This window comes from Mustela nivalis, assembly GCF_964662115.1.
Source record: "Mustela nivalis genome assembly, chromosome: 8".
Taxonomy (NCBI): domain Eukaryota; kingdom Metazoa; phylum Chordata; class Mammalia; order Carnivora; family Mustelidae; genus Mustela; species Mustela nivalis.
This window is the reverse complement of record NC_139027.1, coordinates 108,045,176-108,069,789: the sequence shown is the minus strand read 5'-3', so window position 1 is coordinate 108,069,789 and position 24,614 is coordinate 108,045,176. Positions and strand designations below refer to the sequence as shown.

General features: G+C 38.6%; 1 protein-coding gene across 2 annotated transcripts in view; it reads left to right on the top strand.

The window, feature by feature from the left end:
* The first annotated feature begins 6,299 nt into the window (after positions 1–6,299).
* The window catches only part of BTBD3 (BTB domain containing 3), a 35,619-nt gene continuing 17,304 nt past the window's right edge, over positions 6,300–24,614 (top strand). Inside the window, exon 1 of one of the 2 annotated variants that reach the window (XM_082743739.1) lies at positions 6,300–6,455. The gene's annotated coding sequence lies outside the window, so the exon portion shown is untranslated. Of the gene's footprint in view, positions 6,554–24,614 lie in introns of both variants that reach the window. The other variant, XM_082743740.1, reaches the window with a different exon arrangement.

Sequence of the window (24,614 nt, the reverse complement as noted above, 5' to 3'; positions counted from 1 at the left end):
CAACTTATTTTATTAGAAAGTATAAGTTATCCAGCTTTATGAGGAGTTACACAGTAATAACCGTTTTTAAAAGGGCAAACAGCACAACATAAGTATGTGGTGTTTTCTTAGGCTATTTTTTGTCATTTACTCATGTAGGCACAAAATGTTGCATGGCAATTCAAAGCTCTATGAACTGTAATTTACTCTTATAAGGTTATAATCCAGTAACAAATAATTTATAATGCCTGTTTACAGGGAAAAAGAAAAAAGGTTTCCATAGGACTTTGAATCTCCACCAAAGAAGTAACCCCAGAGATGGAAACATAGTTGTTCTAGTTCTTAAAGCAGAGCCTAGTCATATACCCAACTGATGAAAAACGATGGCTTTTATCTCATGTCTGGGTTTATGAATCTCTCCATACATAACCCTTCAGGATATTTTCCTCAAAATTCAACCAGAAATGGTTTTATATGATGAACTGGGGAATGATTTTACTTGATAAATTAAGGTATCCATTGTAAGGAAATGCAGCGGATAATGCTTGTGTTAAGTACAAAAGTTAAATGGGTACTGAACAAGCAGGAAGTATTTACCAATATTATATGCATATGAACATTTTTACTTATTTAATCTTTCTGAAATTTGGTTGAGAATTTAGACAAAATATAGAGCATTTTAAACCTTTTTTGGAGGGTGCCTGGGTGGCTCAGTGGGTTAAAGCCTCTGTCTTCATGCTCCCAGGGTCCTAGGATGGAACCCCACATCTGGCTCTCTGCTCAGCAGGGGCCTGCTTCCCTGTTTCTCTGCCTGCCTCTCTGCCTACTTGTATCTCTGTCGAATAAATACATAGAACCTTTAAAAAACAAAATAAAACAAACCAAAAAACCCCTTTTTTGGGAAAAAAACTTTTTTGAACTCAAGATAATGTAGTCTTTTAAACACATTATATCTGTTTACTGATTAATTGATCAAACATCCTATTTATTTACATTAATGAACATTGTACTTAACACAAGCATTAAGTACATTGTACTTAACACAAGCATTATCCGCTGCATTTCCTTACAATGGATACCTTAATTTATCAAGTAAAATCATTCCCCAGTTCATTACATTATTTAATCCTACAATTATATTTTAAAAAGAGGCTTCAAAAAGGTGTAAAAATGACTAAACCACAAAGAAGAGTTCTAAAAGACAGATGCTAATAAAACTTAGAGAAAGATTTCTTTTACAACAGGCAGAAATATTCAACCCCATAGCCAAGATAGATTAAAAAATCATTGTAGAGTAAGAACTGGAAATGAAGAGAATAAAATATGATAGGACTAATCAAACAAAACACTAAACATGGCAGATTGAATGCACTAATGTCTGTATCCACATCCTTCGGGAGTGCCCTCCTGCACGGACTCTGGGCTTGCCCAGGTGCCTTGCGCTGGCCAATAAAACAGTGCCAACTTGATACAATCAGAGGCTTGAAAATCTGTTCTAGCTGAGACCATCCTAGATCAACCAGCCTCAGGCACCCCATCCACTAAATGTGGGTGCTTGAGAGAGTACGGACAAAATTAGCCAAGCCTGGCCCAGACACAGAACAGCCCAGACAGACTGGCAGACTTGGAAAAAACAAAGGTTGCATTTTTAAAGTCAGTAAGTCTTAGAGTGGTTTGTCACTGAAAAAAGTTAGATGTACCCAATATATTAGGTGCGGATGGTCAGTAATTGCTGGAATAGAAAACAAGATGGAAAATATTTGTCATGAATGTGCGTTAACTCTTATGCAATAGGATACTGGACACAAGAGTTAAACATATCAAATAAATGTAGGCATCATAGAAAAGTTTTAAGACCCGGTTGTCAGAGGTGGTTTCTCTATGAGGACATTCACTAAATAAACACAATGTAAAAAATCCAGACAACATATACAGAAGTGCCACTGAGACCTAGGCTGTCCCACTAAAGTAGAATATAAGGTATAGAAATAATTATTTTAATATTCATATGACTTAACAAAACCTTGCTTAATGTATGTGTTTACTTCCTTCAAAACTGGATATAATGCTCTGTTAGAGGTTCATTTTTAAAGGAAAAAACCCCTCTGTACCCCAATACTGGATTTGTCATACTGTTTTTTATTCATTGCTTATACAAAACAATTTATATGCATTTAATTTTTATGATTATACTTAATTTGATATTTTAAATGTCACTCTGATATAAAGTTTAATATTCAACTTTAAAGTCAGTAAGTCTTAGAGTGGTTTGTCACTGAAAAAAGTTAGATGTACCCAATATATTAGGTGCGGATGGTCAGTAATTGCTGGAATAGAAAACAAGATGGAAAATATTTGTCATGAATGTGCGTTAACTCTTATGCAATAGGATAATTTTAATTAAAGGTATAATTAAAATGTGTAAAAGTCAGCTAATTGGAAAGTTGTGTCAATCAATCACATTTTGTCAGTGGGATAAACTATTAGAAGGAGGTAAAGAATAACCAATATTGTGCCATGTTATTAAATTTTGATTTTTCATGATCAAACATACTTGTAGGAAGAAACATTTATATTGCCATTCTCTCTACTGGTGATCAACATTCTACTTGTGATACTGAGCAAACTGAATTCATTTGAATAGCATTACTAAAAAATCATGGAGACTCTACATATGAATAGTGTAGAGCTAATTGTGTTTTAAGTCTAATTTTAAACCATTTAATGCTAGCACACTGGTTAAATTTTCAAGGCAACATTCCAGGGTTTGTAATTGAAAAAAAAAAAAAAAAAATCTGGCCCAGGATGTATTTTAACTTATTTCACATCTCCTATTATCATTATTATTCATCAGATGATAATTAACATCCATGGCTGGAGGCCATTCCTTTTGATTTTTATTAAAACTCTTCCTTTTCTACTATAGGGTTTTCTTTAATCCCAGATTAATTTATTTCCCATTCACCATGGCAAAGTTCCTGAAATGAATATATTCACAAATTCTCAAAATAAAATATCCTGAGTATTAACAGTTACTAAAATGCTAGGTTATTTCCCCCAAATCACTTGCTTTTGTAAATGCTGGAGTTGGTTCACCTTCTCCCATGGTGGAATATTTTTTTCTCGGCCAAAAGGAAAAAGGAGGGCACGTTATGACAGCACTGGTTACAGGACAAACATGATGGTCATCTTTGTCCACCTGTGTAACGGTTTCCAACTGAATCATTCCTGTCTTTTTATAAACCCAAACCCCCACCTTTTGTTATTTTCATTTTGGTTTTTATGTATTTTCCTAATAAATCTCCATTAGGTCAGGGAAAATTTATCTCAGTCTTTTTGTTTTTTAACTCTAAAGTTACATTCTCCCTTAAAGATAACAGGCTTGATAATAAAGAGAAAATAAAGAAAACTGGAGCTTTTACATCTTGAATGACCAGTAAATGTTTGCCCTACCCCGCCATCTCTTTTTCTGGTAGCTCAGAAGTGAGTCAGTGGAATGTTATTTTAGTTGATATTTATCAGCTTTGCTCAAAACAGTTTTAAAAGATGCCTGCTTCTCTACCCCTTAGGCTATGCAAAGTTGGGGGCCACAATGGAGACAGGTTTAGGAGAATGAGTCCGCAGCATCAAGTTCCTGAACAAAATGTAATTGGCCCAATCATTCACATCCTTCCAAAGGAACTTGCCACATCCTACCTTAAATTACAGTTATGATTATTCATTTTTTCCTAGGCTTTCTGATAAATTCCCTGAGGGTAGGGATGTTGCCTAGTACATAGTAAGTGGCAGTATTTGTAGATTAAATGGAATATTTTATCCATTTTTTGCATGCTCCCAGTAGCTATGGGCCCGCCCCAAAAGGAATTTAATAAATACACTGAGTTCTTTATCATGTACCTACTCTGAGACTGGGAATTATTTCAAAAGTAACCTCCTCTTTGGTTTCTCCCTCCAAGTAGCAAGTAGAGTGAACCGAACTGAGGCTTGAGTTGGAATAAAAAGTTCAGATGTGAATTCATATCTCTGCTTTGCATGTTTGGTGTTTTAAAAAGTACAGCTAAGGGGTGCCTGGGTGGCACAGTCAGTGAAGCATCTGACTCTTGATTTCGGCCCAGGTCACAAATCACGGTCCAGCCTGGGTTGGGCTCTGAGCTGGACAGGGAGCCTGCTTAAGATGTTCTCTCTTTGGCTTCTCCTCCCTTCCCTACTTGTGCGTGTGTGCGCATGTGCGTGCAGATGCACGGGCACTCTCCCTCTCTCAAATGAAGTAAAAGTACACCTAAAGTCTATCTTTACTTAATAGCTCATTTGGCGTTTATTTGCAAAATTAAAATATTCATATGTATCACCTTTTAGCATGTCTGAGTTAGGAGGATCAAAATTTTGTTACTTCTTAAATTTATTACATTTAATATTATTACTCAGTGAACTGAGAAAATGCTTTTCAGTGCCAATATCCATCTTTTCTCCTCTTTTGGTTTTGCCTTTGCTATTCAATTCACAAGCAACAGTAGTTGCCACTAATTCAGACCCTAACATATGCTGCCTGTTTACCTACTTTCATTTAATTTTTCATAACCTCTCAAGTTAAAGATTAGCATCTCCATGTTTCAGATTCAGATGGTAATTGACTTATGTAATTTTCATAAACTTGCAAAGTATACTAGTCAGGGCCCTCCAGAAAAACAGAACAATTTGTCTGTCTACCTACCTACTTACCTATCAAAAGGGAGTGAACTGAGAGACTTATTTCAAGTCTCACATGACTCACATGATTGTGGAGGCTGGCAAGTCCAAAATCTGGAGGGTTGGCTGGCTCGGTGGAGACCCAAAGGAAAAATTGCAGTCTGCTGGCAGAATTCCTTCTTACTCAGGGGATGTCAGTACTTTTCTATTAGGGCCTTCAACCTTGTATGATGACTACTTACATTATGGAGGACAATATACTTCACTCAAAGGTCACTGGCTGAAATGTTTTCCTTACTTTGAAAAAATACCTTCCTGGAAACATCTAGGACATGTCTGATGAAATATCTCAGAGCTGTGGCAGAGCCAAATTGACACATTAAAATTAACCATCATGATTCCATTCTGCAGATGAGCACAGTTAAGACTCAGAGATATTAGTTATTTGAACAATATCAAACGGTTTGTTATAGAATATTTGGGCTTTAGAAAAGGGGTTTTTGTTTCCCAAAGCCCATGTGTCTATACACAAACACACACAGTCTCTCGAATTTAAGTTTTTCAATTGTGGGCAAGTAAGGGCCCAACCAAGGCCCAATTCCAGTTAGAAGAAACATTTAGTGACTGCGGCTAAGTATTTTAGAAGTCTAATTTATCCACTAATAAATACTTACCAAGGATGATGATCTAATCTAATGAAGTTGGTATCTTTAATAAACTGCCCTGTATATGCAAAAAGGCAGTGACATAAGCTTAGGAATTCTCCTGTCCTTCACAATCTTTGAAAACTACTCCATGCTTTCTATGCCTGGTGCCAACACTGGAATTAGGACCCTACCACTTCCTACTAATATACACATTGTACGTCTCTTGTCTTTGTATTTCTAAATTCTGCATTTAATCAGACCTCACCTCCTCCTTCCCACCATCTTTAGCATTTTTCAGTCACCCACTGAAAAAAGGTAAGTTTGAGGTTAATCATTAAAAATATTTTCCAGATGAGTTTCAAGTGCCCTTTCAGCCATTCTATTTGCCCTTCATTATGAACAATACACTCTGGTTAAACTTGTCTCCATGGGGTGTGTGTGTGTGTGTAAGTTTTTGCAACTTAATTCCCTTGTGTCCACCTTTCTCTCTAGGTGAACTTCTGATACCAGTTCTTATTCTTCCAGGCTTCTCAATGAAGTTTTCCGCATCACCGCAACCCAGAAGCAACTCTCCTTTCCCAAACCACTTAAGAGTGTTGTATCTGTTCAAAGAGAAGGACGCAATCAGTGCAGGAAAAAGGAATTTCAAGCCAATGGTTCCCCGTTATCGGAGAATGCCCTGTATCCTGAACAAAAGCTCTGCAAAAGTAGGTGCTCAATAAGTGCTGAACACATGACTTGAAGGAACCAGAGAAAAAAACCCTGCGGTCTGCGGGAAAAGGGTGAACTTGCCTCTCAGGGAGGAGGAATCCTACCCCTTTTCCACTTTGCCCCCATTCCCAGTTCCAGGGTCACCGCCCTCCTCGCAACTGGACCCTAGGAAAGGACAGGGACTGCGCATGCCCCTTATCCAGGGCTGCCTCCGGGCGCGCGGCCTGCTTGGCCCCGCCCCCTCCCGGCGCTCGGGCGCGCGCGCGCGGTCCCGCGAAAGCGTGCCCTGCGTGCGGGTGCCCGCCAAAGCCCGCCGGGCGCTGGATCCCCGAGTGCCCGGGCCGGGGCCTGAGGAGTGGGCACCGGGCCGGGGCGTCGAGCGGCGAGCAGCGCAGGCGGCGGCTACGCCGGAGGTGACGAAGAGCGCGGACGGTGAGTGGAGGGCGCCGCGGGTGAGCTGGCAGGCGCCTCCGCGCGTGCGCAGCACCGGACCGCCCGGCCAGGGGCGCGCTCCCGACCCCGGGCCGAAGGTGCGGAGCGCTTCTGGGCCGGGACGGGGCCGCGGGGCAGGCACCCGGCCGGGGGTTGTGGGGGCGCCGGGATCCCCAGCCTAGGCTGGAGAGACACTGGCTGCACGAGCGGGCTTCCCGAGGGGTTCCAGGCGGGAAGGTGCGGGGCCCGCGTGGGGGGTCCCGGCGCCGTGGCCCGAGGGGCAGGGCCAGCTGCAGCCAAGGGGCGCCGGGGAGGGGCGAAGCTAGCCCGCCCGGGTTCCAGTTGACCACACGGCCGCCCGCAGAGTGCGCGACCCGCGGAGGTGGCGGAGGTCCAGGGAGGGGGCGCGGCTGGGCAGCATTGGCGCCGAGCAGGTGGCGGGGGCCGCGCCCCTGGGTCGGGGAGGCGCATGGTTGGAAACCGGAGCAAACTTCCCTGAGTAACTTTATTGAGGCGCTGCCAGCGGGGCCCGCATTGGGGGCTCCAGGGACGTACATTCCGGCCTTTCCCAGACCTGGTCGCCTCAGAACCTCGTCGAATGATGGTGGTCTTACGGGAGTTCTATTTCCTTCTGGTGCTGGAACTCGTCCTTCCAAATTCTGAGAAGCATTCGTGGTACATTCGCTCGAAAAATCGGTGTAAAAGTTTAGTGTTTGGGTCGGAAGGATGTTTGCTATCTTGGGAAGAGAAAGGTTATACTACCTAGTCTTTTTATCTCAAAGAAAGTACTGTTAGAGCATGCTGGGGATTCCTGTTTGTCAAGAAACCTATTGTCCTGTGTGTGCTTGGAGAAAGCCAGCTAATTCTATTATTAGCCTTAAAAAGACAAAGGGAGATAATTGTGCCGCCTTTTTTCTCTTTTTTTTTTTTTTAAACACTCTACCACCTCGCCAAATCACGGACTATAGTAGTTTTCAAAATTGCCCGCAGAAGAGAATCACTGGAGAGTTTTAAAACTCTTCAGTTTAAATAGCACCCCAGACAAATTAAAACAATGTATATTTTAAAGATCCCTAGGTTTTTCTAATTTGCAACAGAGTTTGGGAAACGCTGGTTTAATAAAAGAAAGTCAAGATTTCAATTTTACCAAGTAGCATTCTGTTTGTAGTGGAGATAAAAGTCTAGCTTCAATTTGCAGAGACAGGAACTGACAAAGGGTATTTTGTTTCCCACCGGGTAGGGAGGGAAGTGTCTAATGGTTCAAACTTAAGTTTTAACTATACTGTGACTCCAGCGTCCAGGTCATTGTTCTCACTGATGTTTTGAATTTCCTTTGGGGTCACGCAGCCCTCCTTCTCTGACCCCTGCCACAGCCAAGGAGTTTCATTGTCTTTTAATCTCTCAACCCACCCCCCTTTCTTTACCCTCTCCCCTTTCCCTTCTTTTAACCATCCCCCAACCTCTGGGAGAATCCCCCTCCCCCAGACTGTACTGGCTCTGAAGGGTTACTGCGGGTTCCTATAGCAACGAGTCCTCCAGGGGAAGTGGGCGGGTCCTCTTACCTTTGGGTTTCAGAATAGGACTCTTCCTTTTCCGAAGAATTTGAATCACCCTTTTCAGTTCTTGGCCTCCGCTCAGGTAAGGGTGAGCTCATACAGTTCCAGTTTTTCTTTCTAAGTGATTACAGAATTATTAATGCTGTTGTATGGGGTGATACAGCTCGCAGCTATGAGGATATTCATTATCCAAGTCTTTGCGCAGAGAACTTGTTTAACAAAGTTCTAAAATGTAGTGGAGACGGTGTTTCTTTTTTAAACAGTTGTCTTTTGGGGGCACAGAAACCTAAATATTATATATTTAATTTCTGCAAAGTCCTAAGGCATTTCAGAAATTTTAAAATTGAAATACAATTCCACAGCCAAAAAATCTTCTGGTAATTTGTGGCCAAAAAGCAAGAAAGAAGTCGTCATCAGCCTTAACTTGTTTTGTTCTTAGAAAGTGCTTTGCTTTGATTCTTTACAAAAAGTTAAATGACTTGTAGTGTTATACTTTAATAAAGGAAAGGTTTTTTTTTTTTTTTTTTTTTAAATCTGCAAATTTGCCCACTCCTTTCCTTCCCAACATACACACATCCAAAGATAATTTTTGAAAATGTTCACTCTCAAAACAGGTATTCTAATTCCGGTTTGGATTGCAAGGAACTGTTGATGCAGCTCTGAACAAAGTAGTACAGAAATCTGTCATTTACATGTCTTAGGCTTTTGCTTTTTGAAACCTTTCAAACTTTACTGTGTAAATAATAATCAGAATTCGGTCCATCAATTCCAAAATGTTTTTAGTAGACCAGTGTTTCTGAGCATGCTTTGGGAGTTGAAGAGGTTTTCTCCTGCAACTATCTCCTGTCTTAGGTGCTAATTAAATATCCATTAACTGGACTATCAAGCAAATTCTGAAAGGATCATTTTTTCCCCCATCTTACTCAAAATAATGATGGAAATCTTTCTCATTTGATGTACCTTGTAGTTCAACAGTAATACTTTGCTGCTAAGATCATAAACTCTCACCTCCTCTTTCCTTTTTTCATCACATTTCAAAATTGAGGCCTTCAAAGCACCTACATTTGAGAGAATCTGTTGGTTTTATGGCTTCTAAACATTTTGAAATAAAAAGAAATTGTCCCTGTTGTAGACATTTAGGGAATTACCCCCCCCCCCCCAAATTAAAATTAAAATCACATCATCAGAAATAAACTGTTCATGAAATGGCATGCATCCACTTGTGCCTTATTTGTCTGAATATTTTAAAATTGGCAATTTTAATTTCATCTGCAATTTTAAATACTGCCCTTTTTTTTTTTTAATGATTTCATTTATTTATTTGACAGATAGAGATCACAAGTAGGCAGAGAGGCAGGCAGAGAGAGAGAGAGAGAGAGAGGAGGAAGCAGGCTCCCTGCTGAGCAGAGAGCCCCATGTGGGGCTTGATCCCAGGACCTGGAGACCACGACCTGACCCAAAGGCAGAGGCCCAACCCACTGGATGTAAGATTTCTAATGATGGATATGTCAAACTTTATTTAAGTAGTTTTCTGTTGTCTGACATTTCCTTTTTTTAGTAGTTGAAAAAAATGGTGTTAAATGCTATTGTAAGTCCTACTTCCGCCACCTCAGATCTAAGTGGTCTTTATTAGTTACCCAATTCTTTTATTGGGTTTGCTTTATCTGTGGATTCAGGGTAATAACGGTGCCTGTAACACAGAGTTTTGGAAAGATGGAATGAGCCAAATAGAGGAAGGCCTTCAACAGAATCTGGCAAGAGAGTTAGTAGGCTCAGAAAGTTAAGAGCAGACTCGCAGGCAGAACTGGGATAAATGCCTATGCCTTAAATTCTTGGTATCTCAGACTTGCTTGGGCTAGATTTATAGCAGAATTCCTAGGGCAGAGGTGAACTCTTTTTAGGACTCTTAAGGCATGTTGCCAAACTGCTTATGCCAAGACGCATTGGTTCCCTTATGCACCTAATGGTTTCCCCACTGTGGCGGCATTCCAGTGTTTAATCTTTCCTAATTTTCTATGAAAATGTGGTCTTAACTTATACTCTTTGGTAACTAGTGAAATTAGTGATTTGCTTCTTGTTTTACCTTTGAAAGGTGATTGTTCAGGTACTTTGCCCCCTTTACTCTTTACTGATGATTTTAAAAAATGATTTTAAATACCTGTTTCATATAAAGAGTATTATGCCTTTATCATATTTGCAGTGATTTGTCTTTCTTATTTACTTGATGGTATTTTCCAAACAGCAAAATAGTTTTATGTATTCAAGCTCTATCTTGTCCTTTATGATTTTTCCTTGTAAACATTTATGTTTGAAAAGTGTAGAGGTGAGATAAATGTAACAGAAAATTTGGAAATATATTAGATTTTCACATTTAATTCTGTATTAATGTATGGATGTGAATTGTCTTATACCATCTCCTCACCAGCTGGTCAGTTCCACCAACAGCATTTGTTAAATAGTCCATCCTTTCCTTGTTGGTTGTGGTCTTTCCTTTATTACATATTAAGATATTGGCTAGCTTGGGTTTGCTTCTGTTTTAGGTCTTACTCAACTATGTGTTGATCTCTAAACTTAATGCCAATTCTTTTAAATACATATTTAATATATTAATATATTAATTATGTATTAATATTAATACATAATTAATATACATTAATGTATATTTAGAATACATAGAAATAACCTGGTAGAGCAAGTCAGGATACTCCTTAGAAAAACAATTACATTCATTTGTCCTTGCAGATAAAGATAATTATTTTATTATTGTTAAACTAATACTTGCACATAGTTTAAGTCTAAGAGTACCAAAAGGCTTACTGTAAAATAAATGGTTCCTTGCCCCTCTCTTTTCTACCTCTCCCCCATTCCCCTGAGTCTCCCTCCCCAGTGACAGCCTTTTGACTGTTTACTGTTTCTTCGGAATTGTTCACTGGAGCCTTTTGTAGGGTCTTTCCTCTTGGGCTGCTCAGAGAGTGTGGTCTTCCAGCATCCTGAGCTGTGGAAAGGATCTAGCTGCCATGTTCCCGGAGGCATCTGGCAGGAGTCTCAGCATTCTCTTTGTATAGAGTCACTTTGGGGGAAGGTTCCTGGGCTCTCACAGCCCAGAGACTTAACTGATTTATCTACTCTCCTATGAATCAGTCTCCAGTCTTACTGAGCTCTGTGACTGTCAGCCAGACCTTTGCAGCAAGTTAACTTGGAAGAGCATCCTGGGATGTAGGGCTCCATAACCAGCTTTTACTAACCTTATTTTAGCCTGACATCCTTTCTTCTCCAGTTTGAGTAAACTGGAGTACTTCTCAGTTTTCCTCACTTAAGGTGTAACATTTCATTCTTTTTAGGTGGGCTAAGTTGCTGCTTGTCTTATCTGCTTTCCCCTTTCCTGGTTTTGTTGCAGTTTTCCACTACGGTAACGAGTATTCTTGTTCTTTGGCAAGGACTGTCATCTACATGTAGTCACTGTCTCTCTTAAGAGACTTAGAAGTTTATCTAGACCTTCTAGCTCTCCTAGAAGAGTTTTTTTGTTTTTGTTTTTTGATTTGTTTCATTTACGTCATAACATGTCTTATTAGGGTTCTTTGGTATTTATGTTTTTGTAGCTATTATGATGAGTTCTTCAAATTGGCTACTGCTAGTATAAGATAGTCGTTGATTTTTGTATATTTATTTTATAGCTGGCTTTTACTCTAAGAGCAGTTTATCCTCTTGGGTTTCCTACTTACATAATCAGTTGCCAATAATGACACTTGTTTCTACTTCTTTCTAATAATTATACTTTTTATTTTGGTTTTATGGCATGCTGCACTAATGTTAAGATTCCTAGAATATGATAAAATGATTCTGGAACATTATCAAATAGTATTGGTGGTAATGTGCAAACTTGTGTTGTTCTTTATTTAATAGGAAAAACAAGAGTGTGATAGTGGCTTTTGGTTTGTCATAATTCTTCACCAGGACAAAATATATATTTTATTTCCAATTTACCTAAAGGTTTTTTTGTTCTGTTTTTTTTTTTTTTTTAAAGATTTCATTTATTCATTTGACAGAGATTACAGGTAGACAGAGAGGCAGGCAGACAGAGAAAGAGAGGGGGAAGTAGGCTTCCTGGTGAGCAGAGAGCCCGATGCCCCAGGACCCTGAGATCTTGACCTGAGCCGAAGGCAGCGGCTCAACCCACTGAGCCACCCAGGCGCCCCTGTTCTGTTTTGTTAAATGATAGGAATTAAATTTCTGATTCAGTTATTCAATTACTGACAAATTACTGATAGAATTTATAGATTATCACTTTCTTTCTTTTTTTTTTTTTTTTTTTTTTAATATTTGGAGTGAGAGCGAGCATAGGCAGACAGAGTGGCAGGCAGAGGCAGAGGGAGAAGCAGGCTCCCTGCCAAGCAAGGAACCCGATGTGGGACTCCATCCCAGGATGCTGGGATCATGACTTGAGCTGAAGGCAGCTGCTTAACCAACTGAGCCACCCAGGAGTCCCAGATTATCACTTTCTTAACAGTATTTCTTAACAGATCAACTGATTTGAGTCCCAAATATTAAATTGTAGTAAATCCTTTCTTATGGGTAATTCTTTAGAAAAACATTCAGTTCATATGCAAATTGAAGTGATAACATCATATTCAATCCATACTGTCACTAGGACATTTTCACTTGATCTTAGCCAAAAGGCCGAGAAGCGATTACTAGGACATTTTCTAAAGAGATTCCAAGTTGCTAAACCTTCGGTTCTCATCTTCATCTATTGGCAGCATTGATAAAATTAGTCGTTTTCTTTTTTTACATACATCACTTGATTTCAAGGACTTCACATGCTGCTGCTTTTCCTTGGCCACTGGTTTCACTTTTTCAGTCATTTTTTAAAATTTGCACTGCTTTTTTCTCACTAGCCTATTAATTTGGAATGCTTCGGGGCTCAGTTCCTGTAAGACTCTTGTCACAAACAGTTATAAGACCTCAGTAAAAAAGCATGTAGCTGCATAAGACTCCCAAATGTGTATTTCCAGAAAGTGCTCTGAAACTTCTGAAGCACATGTCAACTACTTTTTTGAAATCTTAAATACATAAGAGATACCTCAGTTTTAACAGGATTAAAGCTGAGTTTTTATTTTTCTTTACAAACCTGCTGTTCCTCCAGCCTGGCCCATTTTGGTGGGTGGTAGGTTCATTTCTCAGGTTATTCAAACTAAAACCCTTGGAATCATCCTTATTCTCTTCTTTCCACATCAAGGCTGTCGGCAGATCCTGCTCCTATATCTTCAAAATGTATCCACAATCCTGTTGTCCACATAAATCCAGGATCTCTGCCCCTTTCCCCACCTCTATCTACTCCTCACACCCTTGTCCAAGTTTCCAGCACCTCTTGACTGGATTATTACAGTGGCCCCTCTTTTTTTCATTCCTTAGCTTCCTTTTAATATGTTATCAGCATAATAACCAGAGTAATCTTTTTAAAACAGGATTCAGGTTAAATTAAAACTGTGCTGTGGCTTTCCACCTTACTCAGATTAAAGTCTGTTTTCTCATAAAGCTTCATAAAGCCCAATACAAATCTTCCTACCACTAACTCTGCCCTTTTCCTCACTTCTCTCCCTCTCTTTCCCTCCATTCCAGTCATCTTTACCTCCTTGTTGATCCAGAAATATAATAGACTCATTCCCAATTTGAGGTCTTTGTGTTGGGTTTTCCCTCTGCCTGTAATATTTTCTCCCCAAGTATATTCATGGCCAGTTTCCTCATCTCCTTCCAGACTTTACCTGAATATCACTTTGTCAGTGTGGTCTGCCCCATTTGTAAGTGCATGTTAAGCTCTGTATCCCTCTTACAGAGCTCTGCATTATTTTCTTTTTCTGTAGCATCTATTAACATTCTAAAATACTACCTGACTGGTTAATTGATTGATAGTGAATTGTCTCTTTCCCTACCCCTGCTAGGCTATAAGTTCTTTGTGGGCAAATATTTTATGTCTGTTCATTAATTTGCCCCATGTGTCTGGTATGTAGGTGTTCAGTAAATATTTTTGAATGAATAAATGTAGTCTGCCTTATCTTTTTTTTTTCTTTTTCAATAAATTTCTTATAAAGTAGTATAAACCTTGGCATCGTTGGGTCCAACATTAATTATTTAACATCCCACCAGCAAGGGAGAAGTTCTAGAACGTGGGATTTACAGTGGATGTAATAATATGTAGACTGGCTATGAGGATTAAGTCAGAGACTGTAAAGTGCTGAATTGTGCCAGTGTGTGGGGACAAGTTGCTTAACTGTCAGAAAAGCCCAGCGCTCTGCCTTGATTCGCATTTGAATGATGTGAATTAGGTTCTAGAACCTGCTCTCTGGATTTCAGCGTTTAACCAAGGGTACCCTGGCTTCACTTTGGAAACTTTTCAAAATCATGTCTCAGCTCCCTGGTAAATATCAGTGATACACTGTTACTAAATTTTTTAACCACTCCCTCAAAGTGGAATGCGACCATTTTTTTTTTCTCTTTTTGTGCTTGCTTGCTGTTAAGGACATCCTCCATCTCATGTTCCCTTTAAACTTTTTTCCTCCGAGGTTGCAATAAATAAGTTCTTTCATAAAGTGATTTTGAAACCACTCAGAGCCACAGTACATGTTCAATTATGTAATTGAACATGGTACTAAATCCACAAAATCCAGGCATCTCAGTCCTTTACCTTCAGCTTCCCAGACTGCAGTCTGCTGCAGTCATTTTAGAGTTTTGCTTACAGTGTTTCTAGAGTCTCCTCTTAGGTTCTTCAAATCCAGAGTATGGCAAAAACATCAGACTCCCTTCCCTTCTCTTTTGGTAGAGTAAGAGCTATGTGTATGGTTTGTCCTGTTGTAGTTGCTGTGCAAATAAGTGATGTCAAATACAAGAAAAAGATGATTTTTTTAGAGATCATATAAGCAACCAAAGAATAAACCAAAATGTATGTAATTCTAGAAATGCGTTAAGCTCAACAGCTATTACCTAAACACAAAATCTGTGACATTTTTCTTAAGTATGTGCTTTCTTTTCCTCTAGGCATGTATAGTTCCTTATTTTTTACCTCCTGAATTTTTCTGTAGTAGTATATGAGCAAGAGCAATCCCCATATTCAGTTAGAGGGTGTTAAGTGTTTTAGACATGATTACCGAACACATTTGGAATAGAATTTCTGAAGCACCACTATTCTGAGTACATTTGCCTGAAAAGTTTGATTTGCCTTTGAAACTCAGATTAGCATTATATCTGGGTTTAGTTATTGTCAGGATTCATTCTTTTGCAAATATCACTGTTATAATTTATTTTATTTTGAACCCCAAACAGTGTTATTGGCCAAGTTGGAACAGAAAGCATTGACCTGTCTTCTTGCTGCTGAATCACAAAATAACCCTTAGATTAGGCTATTTATTAATTGATAGCTCAGTTGGAGAATATACCTTGTTTTTATAGTTCTACACTTGGTTTGGGGACATATGTAGCAATTGTTTTCTTTGTAAAGTTATTTTTTTGTTTTGTTTTTTTCTTTTTTAAATTGCCACCTCTTTTTATATTCATCCAGTGTTTTTGGAAGTGGTAATCTTGCCTACCCAACACCAGCAAACATACCTGCTCTATAGTGAGGGACTAATTTTGTCCTTTCGGCATTATTGCACTTTAGGTCTCTGGATAGACAAGGGATTACCAAGGTCCTACTTACTTTCATATCTCTGTTCATGAAAAATGTAGTTAAAAAGTCAGGTATAGTAGTAAACTACATTTAGATGTGTTATTGGGGGGCTTTTTGGGGAATGATCTACATTCCTAGAAAGTCTAGAAAATGGTAAAATTTTTAATTAGTGTTACAGCAGGCTTCTCTTTCTGAAATAATAATATTGTCATCATTAAAAATCGTGAAAAGCTACTCAGAAGCACCTCTTGCTTAAGATGTAAGTTAAAGCTCCAAACAGCTGTTGCCAGCTGTTGCTTTCTCTTGTATAGCCCTTCCCACAGGCCACATCCCCTCACCCCCATGTCCCCTCTCTCTCCATGTCCCCATGTCAGACACCCATTCTGGCAGGGGTGCATCCCAGAGCATCCCCACCCTTTCCATGGTTTCTTCTCTCTCCCTTTCCTGGGGCCTTAGGAGATAGGGTAAGTAAGTACTAGAAACTGACACCTGTTTGTTGGAGGGCAGTCAGCAGTGGAGGTAAGTGTGTGGTCCGGTCACTTCTGGTCCCTTCTGATCGTTCTTCAGCAGACTCCCCACCCCTCCCCCACATGGTTTCCACATCTTTCAATATATAGAATTATTTATGTGAATTAGTGGGTTTTCTAGTTAATTTAGTTCTACTCGACAGTATCTCTGTGGGACCGACAGCCTATACTTACCTGAGATACTGGGTTACTTTATTACCTATTTTTTCTTGTCAGTGTCATGAAAGACTCCTCAAAGTGCCAAATTTGATCCTGAACTCTTGCTAGCATACAGCTGCTGGCAGGTACTCAAAATCATCACAAGGCATTGATACATTCTGCGAAATGGGTGTTGGTTAGGGATGTCAATATATAATAGTGTCTGGCTTGAGTAATAGGAAAATCAGATGCTCAAGTTTGGGACAACCTGTATTTTGATTTTACTGTCTTTCTATAATAACATATAATTATTGGGTATAAAGTAATTATGAGGATTACAATTGTACCAACATACACAACCTCTAAAATCCTTTTATAAGTGAAGCTAAGAAAGTATTTGAACACCAGGTCTTCAGTAAAAGGTTTTTTTTTTTTTTTTTCCTTTTTTAAAGATTTTATTTTTAAGTACTCTTTATACCCGACAAGGGGCTCAGACTCACAACCCTGACATCAGGAGTTGCATGCTCCACCAACTGAGCCAGCCAGGTGCCCCAGTAAAGGCTGTTTTTAAATGAGAAATTACTGCTTGTAGATGAAGTATTTCCTTTGGACTTCAGCAAAGTCCTAACCTGAACTTTATTTCCAGCAAACTATTTTCTACTTAATATGTTACAAAGATTTTGGTTATTATGTAGAACCAAATATATTGTACTGTGTATACATAGTTCATAGGACTGTATTAAATAAGTGTGAGAGAGACAGGTTTAACTAATTGTGTGTCTCTAAATGAAGGGAGAAAGTGAACAGCAAATTCTCTTTATGTTGGCAGCCATGCTTACTTTGGGGGGACAGCAGAGGTTGCTACTTTTTCTTTTTGTATGTATGTATATATTTATTTGTTTATGCTATGTAAGTCACCATACAGTACATCATTAGGTTTTGATGTTGTGTTCCATGATTCATTGTTTGCATAACACCCAGTGCTCCATGCAGTACGTGCCCTCCTTAATACCCATCACCATCTTAACCCATTTCCTTAACTCTCCCTATCTCCGAAACCCTCAGTTCGTTTCCCCAGAGTCCGTAGTCTCTCATGGTTTGGAAATCAGAGGGGAAGATGAACCATGGGGCTGCTACTTCTAATTCTTCTAAGGAAATGTGGTATAAGAGAAAGCAGATTATCAGGGAGAAACATCTACTTCATTCTTAGTGCTAAAATTTATGTGAAATTTCTAAGGACAGTTGTCAACTCAAAATTTGTTTAAATTTTTCTCATTTTAAGTCTTCTGAGAATCTTGTACCTCATGTTCTGTGAATTTTGTGAGGTTGGGGCAAAGCTAGTAAGATACCATACAGGGTCATAGAACAAATAGAATATTAGTTCTTTGACTGCTGTTAATTTTTGTGGCAGTTTGTCTTGTTTCTCTTGTGGTCTCTATTCTACTTACCTAATGTGCAAAAAAAATTTTTTTTTTTGGATTGAGTAGTTGAGAATTATGCTCTGGGAATTATTGTTTTCTAGAAGAATAAAACCAAAAGCCTGTTGTGTTAAAAGAACCTTTGTTAAAAACCCTTAAGGGCTGGGCACCTGGGTGGCTCAGTGAGTTGAGCCTCTGCTTTCAGCTCAGGTCATGATCTCAGGGTCCCTCAGGGCCCTGGGATTGAGCCCCCCAATCGGGCTCTGCTCAGTAGGGAGCCTACTTCCCCCTTTCTGCCTGCCTCTCTGCCTACTTGTGACCTCTCTCTCTTTCTGTCAAATAAGTAAATACAATTAAAGCAAAACAAAACAACACGTAAGAGCTGACCACAATTCATGCTTACAATAAAATCCAAACTCTTAATCCTTATAATGCTAGGCAGATATCAGTGATTTTCATACTTTTTGGTCTCAGGATTCTTATACTCCTATTTTGAGAAACACAGGGAAGTTTTGTTTATAGGGGTTTTCTCTCTTGTTATTTATTAGAGTAGAAATGAAAGCAGAGAAAAAAATTATGTATTATGTGTTTAAAAATAAATAAATTTGGGACTCTTGGGTGTCTTAGTCAAGTAAGTGTCTGCCTTCGGCTTAGGTCATGATCCCAGGGTCCTGGGATCAAGTTCTCCATCCGGGTCTTTGCTCATTGGGGAGCCCATTTCTCCCACTACCACTACCCCTGCTTGTGTGTGCTCTCGCTCTCTGACAAATAAATAAAATCTTTTAAATAAATGTATGTATGAATGTATGTTTGTATGACGGAAATCTCGTCTCCCAGACAGGTAGCTGGGAAAGGAATGATATTTTAATAGCCTTTTCAGATTATTGTGAATATTCTTTGCTGCCTTGTCAAAATTTGAATGTTAGTTTTTTTAAAGGTTAATTGCCATGTGAAATCTGAAACTATCAGTGAACTTGTTGTACTTCTGTTACACTAAAGTCCATTGGTCTGTCTTGTACTTCAAATCGACCATTTTTTCCCCCTCTGCATGATTTTGTAATGTAATTGCACTGTTATTAGAAAATATTGGTTCAGTGAGTTATGCAAATCTCTCAAATGTTATGTTTCATTATACAGTATTTTAAAACTACATTCATTTAATATCATCACCAATCTCATTAGAAACAGTCTTAAAGTAAGTGTTGGGAAGCTATCAAACTCAAACTCATGGTGGTATAATCAAGATTTCTGAAATTTTAATTTCCTTAAATATTAGAATTTTATCATTGGCAGTAGTTTTTTTTTTTTAATTTGTTTTGTTTGAAGTGACACTCTCACTTTATTCATTTTTGAGAAGATGTCAGCTAGATATTTAAGTGTCATAAAGCATATTTGGCAAATTTTCTCCAGTACAATGGTATTCCATGAAGAAAGTGGCTCGTTCAGCTCTAACACAAACAATTGTATGAGTTGTTTTTTTTCTCAAGGCAACCATTCTATCTCTGTTTCACTATATATGCTTTAAGGGTACTTCCCATTTCATCACAAAGAATATTAAAAAGATATGTACTCAAGGGTCAAGGTTTAATTAAATCCAACAGTTTTTACTGCTGCATCTCCCAGAGATTCCCCCACGAAATAGTACTTTGACTATGGCAAAGGAAGGAACAGTAGCTAATCTCTATTCATCGAAGCTGTTTTACCACTGTTGCTAAATCCTCCAGTTCCCCAGATGTGGGCAGGGAGGAATGGGGAGAGAAAGGCAATTTGACTTGTCCTTCAGTGCATGTTCCCTTTGGCTGTTCAGGACCCACTGGAGTGATCTTCACTTCAGGTGGCTTAGGAACCAGCAGCATCAGCAGTGATAAGAGTCGCAGAGCCAGGCTATGGACCAGTTCTTTAAGAGCTTCTGGAGCGAACTCTCCCTCTTCTGATTTGGAGCAGGTGGCTCTTCTCATGAGGGCTTTTGGTTATGCATCACCACTACCAGATGTTATTAGGAGGTTTCAGAGGGCTGCAGTCACTTCAACCTACTTCAGATATTTCTTAACCGGTTCATTTCAAAACTGCTTAACATGCTTCATACCTTAAAGTCATGCATACTTTTAACAACAGGCACAGAACAACATATTTACCTTATCCCACCTTCCAAAAAAATAAATCTTATAGCCATTTTAAGTTACTTGGAAATCCATGTTACTTTTATTTTATTTTTTTTGCTAGTGCACAATTCAAACCATTGCTTTATAACAGTTTATTAACATTATCAACCCTACTTATGGTTTTTAAAATCATTGCTGGTGGTAAGTTTCCTTTATTAACATGCAAGAGACTTTGCAGCCATGGGGAAGGTACTGATATTACCGTCTTCATTTATTCTTACTCCAGTGTTGTAAGAGAACATATAGACAAGTTGAGAATTCTTTATTTTTGGTGGAACAAAAATCAAACACTATTTTAGTTCTTCTTGGTAAAGGATGATGTGGAAACACACATGTGTAAAAAGTGTACTTTTCTACTTGTGCTCATGCTCTTCAGTAATCCTGTTGTGAATTGCCCATCCGGGCACTGTGGTATGTTTGCCACGTAGGTGTGAGTTTCCAGACTGTTCATATACTGCACCCTGTACACACAAGCCTGTTTTATTACTTTGTTTGAAGATTGGGTGTGTCTAATGTAGTGGAAATTTATCCATTCAGTGTTAAGTATAGACAAAACGCATTTCAAAGCAAAAGTCTCTGTAATTATCTATTTTTTTAGATTATTCATATGACTGCTTTCTTCTTTTCATGTGAATTGCTGAGAATTTATTATCCCTTCCAGTTCATTAAATCACTAAAATTCTCTATTGGTGCTATAAATAAATATGCCAGACCATGAATTGAGACTAGTTGATAAAGGCAGCTTTGTCCTAGTAACTGGGTCTTGCTTGCATTATTCTAACTTTGAATATGTGACTATCTGTACTACAATAAATTTTAGACTTCTGATGAAGAAAGCCTTGGTTTAGGCACATGTGGGGACTTGCTTTAAGTAGAGCTTTAGCATTGTCAGTTGACCTAGCTGCAAGATGAATGCAATATTACAAGACCACATTTGTGCTTAGACATGTTCAAGAGAGCCTCGGGACATTTAAAAGATGTCTAAGTTCTTTACCATTGTACCTCACATAAACCAGCTCAGGCAGCTAAAAACATCATAAACCTCAGTTTCAGACCATTTTAAACCCAGAATCAGTTGCACTCCATAAATGCACTGTAGGGTTCTAGATGGACTTGGATGTGTTGGACACGGTCCTCCCTGTTAGACAGTGATTGGAAGCCAGACGTGGGTGTGGTGCTGTTAGCTCTTATTGGGAGATGTGGAAATGGAGCCCTCAGAGAACTCCGACTCATTAGACCACGTAGGGCAGGAGGAAATGTGAGAGAGTGCTGCATGAAGAGTCTCTAAGCACCAGGAAATCTTCCTTGTTGAGGGGTTGGGGGGGTGCATTAGGAAGGATGGGTAGGCTTCTGGTAGGTAGATTTGCCAGGAAGAAGGAGCAGTGAGGATGGCAAGAGGCAATAGGCTCATTTGCAGTATGGGAACAGTCTTCTTTGCTAGGTGAGCTCATGAAGAGGACAAGATAAAGAGCTCACAGCCAGGTCATGGCAATTCAAAATGCATTGCAAACCATGTGAGAAGGGTGAGAGAGAATTTCTTTTCTTCCTGGATGGACTCTTGGTCTGCAGTCCTATCATGCTGGTGGAGCAGGAGAGACTGAGCCATCCTTGTTTCACATTGTACCTCTTCAGGAAGAGTGGCACAGAGTCGTTGGTTAAAACTTGGCCACACACCACCTACTAAATTTTCCTTTTTGTTTCCCTTTTGATGCTATCTTTTACATTAAAAAAAATTTTTAAGGATTTTTATTTATTTATTTGACAGACAAAGATCACAAGCAGTCAGAGAGGCAGGCAGAGAGAGAGATGAGGAAGCAGGCTCCCCGCTGAGCAGAGAGCCCGATGTGATGTGGGGCTTATCCCAGGACTCTGGGATCATGATCATGACCTGAGCCGAAGGCAGAGGCTTTAACCCGCTGAGCCACCGAGGCACTCCTGTCTTTTACATTTTATGAGAGAGTTTTACCTTAAATGCTGATATCAACCAAGTCTCCTCTACTGAATTCCTGGTGGATCCATGGCCTTGCTGTGGCCAGCTAGTAAAATGCTTATGCAGAACTCTAACGCCTGTAAATTGTGATCACCATTTTCAGAGACTGCTTTTCCTTTGGTTCCAGTTATCATCATTACCGTAGACCTTGAATAGGTGCATGTAGCTCTCAACTATGGTGAAATGGTAGTTCTGTTATTTAAAAAAAGTAACAATTGAATTGCCACTCATTGAGGATATATTTAGGTTTGGATATTTATTAATCTTTAATCTGCTCTTTATACTTAAGGTACACACATAAATACTGTCTGCCTGTTGTTTTATGATGCAGAAATTAGGGAAACCCAAATTTAAAAACATTTTTATGAATACTTTTGACTTCCTAAGTGAGACTTATTTGGGCATTATTTTATGAGCAATTAAATTATCTTATTCTATACATCTGGGCAGTTCAAGTACTGACCTACTTACATAGTAGCTCTTAAATAAAAAAAGAAATGCTTGCTGAATATATATTAGAATTTGAATTTTCGCTTGAAATACCTTATTTTCTTAGTTCTGGCATATGCAGTGAAACTAAGTACAGAATCGTCTCAACTTTTATTCTGATGACGGCAGCATGAGGGATGGAAACAACAAGGGAGTACTTTATCAATGCCAAATAATTATTTTCTGCAGCAAATGGAAGCCATCTCTGAATGTTACTTGGTGTTGATATAGTGAAGGTTTTGCCAACCTTTATAGGACAGTGTACCTTTATATTGTGTCCTTCTCAACAGTCATGGAACATTGTATACTTTAAAGCTAATTAAATGTAGGATAAAACCTATTTTTTAAATTTGGATTTAGAACAGATTTTACTTTGAGTTTTTGCCAGAAGTTGGTTGCTATAATAATCTTTTGTCACAGGTTTCTAATTCTACTTGAATTTTTTGTTAGGAAACATTTTTGTGACTTAGTTTAGAACTGTTTGTGCCTTTTTAATTTTCATTTGATAGTCTCTACTCCAGAAAAGTTAGGTTAGAGATTGGGTGTGAAGATGCCTTGTATAACTTCACATGTATTTGTATTTTCCCATAGCACGATTTCTCTCAGTGGAGCAGATTTCTTATTTTTAGATCTTGCACTGTTTGCTTAATATAACTATATTTCATGCTAGTCACGTACATTGTAAAAGGGAAAGAAGGCATTTCATTATTAGAGATCCTTGTGGATGTGTTTATTATGATGACCAAATTGTAGAATTGGTAACTGTTTTTTTTCTACATGATTTTGTTAAAATAAGAAATAAAAGCCCCCACCCCCACCTCCCCTGGCCTTGCCTTTACCAAACCTATCCTGTTCACTTTACAGTGATAAAAAATTTTAACCTAAGTTAATGCATATCATTACTTAAGATGTTTTAGGACGCAGTTGGTGCATTGATAGGAGAGCAGTATTCATTTCTAAGCATTCTGTAGTGATAAATATAAATATAAATATATATTTAGATGACTTGTGTTTGGTAAACTTTTTTTCTTTAATCTTGTAGAGCTTTTTAAATAAGAGTTGTGGATGTTGGGAGAAATTGATCTGTGACATTTGTGCCATTTATACACTGTCTGGTGGTTTGAGCACATTTCCCATTGACCCATTCCATGTGCTTATTGGAAAAGGATGACTTGCCCAAATAGAGCAGGGATTCTTTAGTTTAGTTAACCCTTAATGAGGAAGGGTTTTGGCTTTTATCTTAATGATCTGATTGTAGAAATGTTTTTGGGTATTCCTAATATCAGGGAAAAAAACAGCACCTGCTAAAGTTAAAAAATAAGTTTTTCTTTGACTAGCAGACAATTTTCTTCTGTCAACTGAAGCCACCAACCAGCCTGGAGAAGGCAACAGCAAAGTTACTCCATTCTAGCATTTCCAGTGGAATTAATGTCCCCTGTTGGATCAGTACAGTCTCCCTTCTAGCCTTCTTAGAAGTGACTTTCTGAAGCCTGATTTTAGTTTTCTTTGGAAAAATTGTTTTTTAGGTACCTAGGTGAAAGTCATACATGTAATGGAATCATTGTATTATGATAATAATATTTCTGCCTCTTAAACTGACATTTTAATATAGATTCTATTTGTTTGAAAATAATTAAGGGGTCATTTAGCTCCAGGTTTAATCTATATATAGTGTTGTTATAAGTTAATCTTTGATTGACTGATAAAATATCCTTAGCGAATATTACCCAGAGAATTAATAGGCTTCCGTTAGTCAAGTTTATGTACATGTATAGTTGTGTGCCATGAGAAAGTGTTAGAAATGCATTGTATTAATACTGGAACTCTTACCAATGGAAATTCTCATTTTGGAATTTCCATCCAGACTTTCTACTGTATCATCATTGGTTATTGTTGTAGCAGTCTCAGTTGAGAACTATGATTATATACTTTATCAAATGACTATTTGATAAAAGCTCAATTATTCTAATGTAATTGAGTCAGAATTCTGAGCTGCCATCTTGCCTGATTAAGGGAGTAATTAACCAATCTAAAGAAGAGAGCCCTTTCTTTTTGTTGAATTATATATCTTCGACCTTACGTCACTGATCGTAAGGAGCCATCAGTTGTAAGATATGCTATTATTTATGTACCAAGAAGAAAGGGAAGAAAAGGTCCTAGTACTTATACTCATGAGATGCCATCAATTATAAGATAAACCCAATTTCAGAGATGTTAAA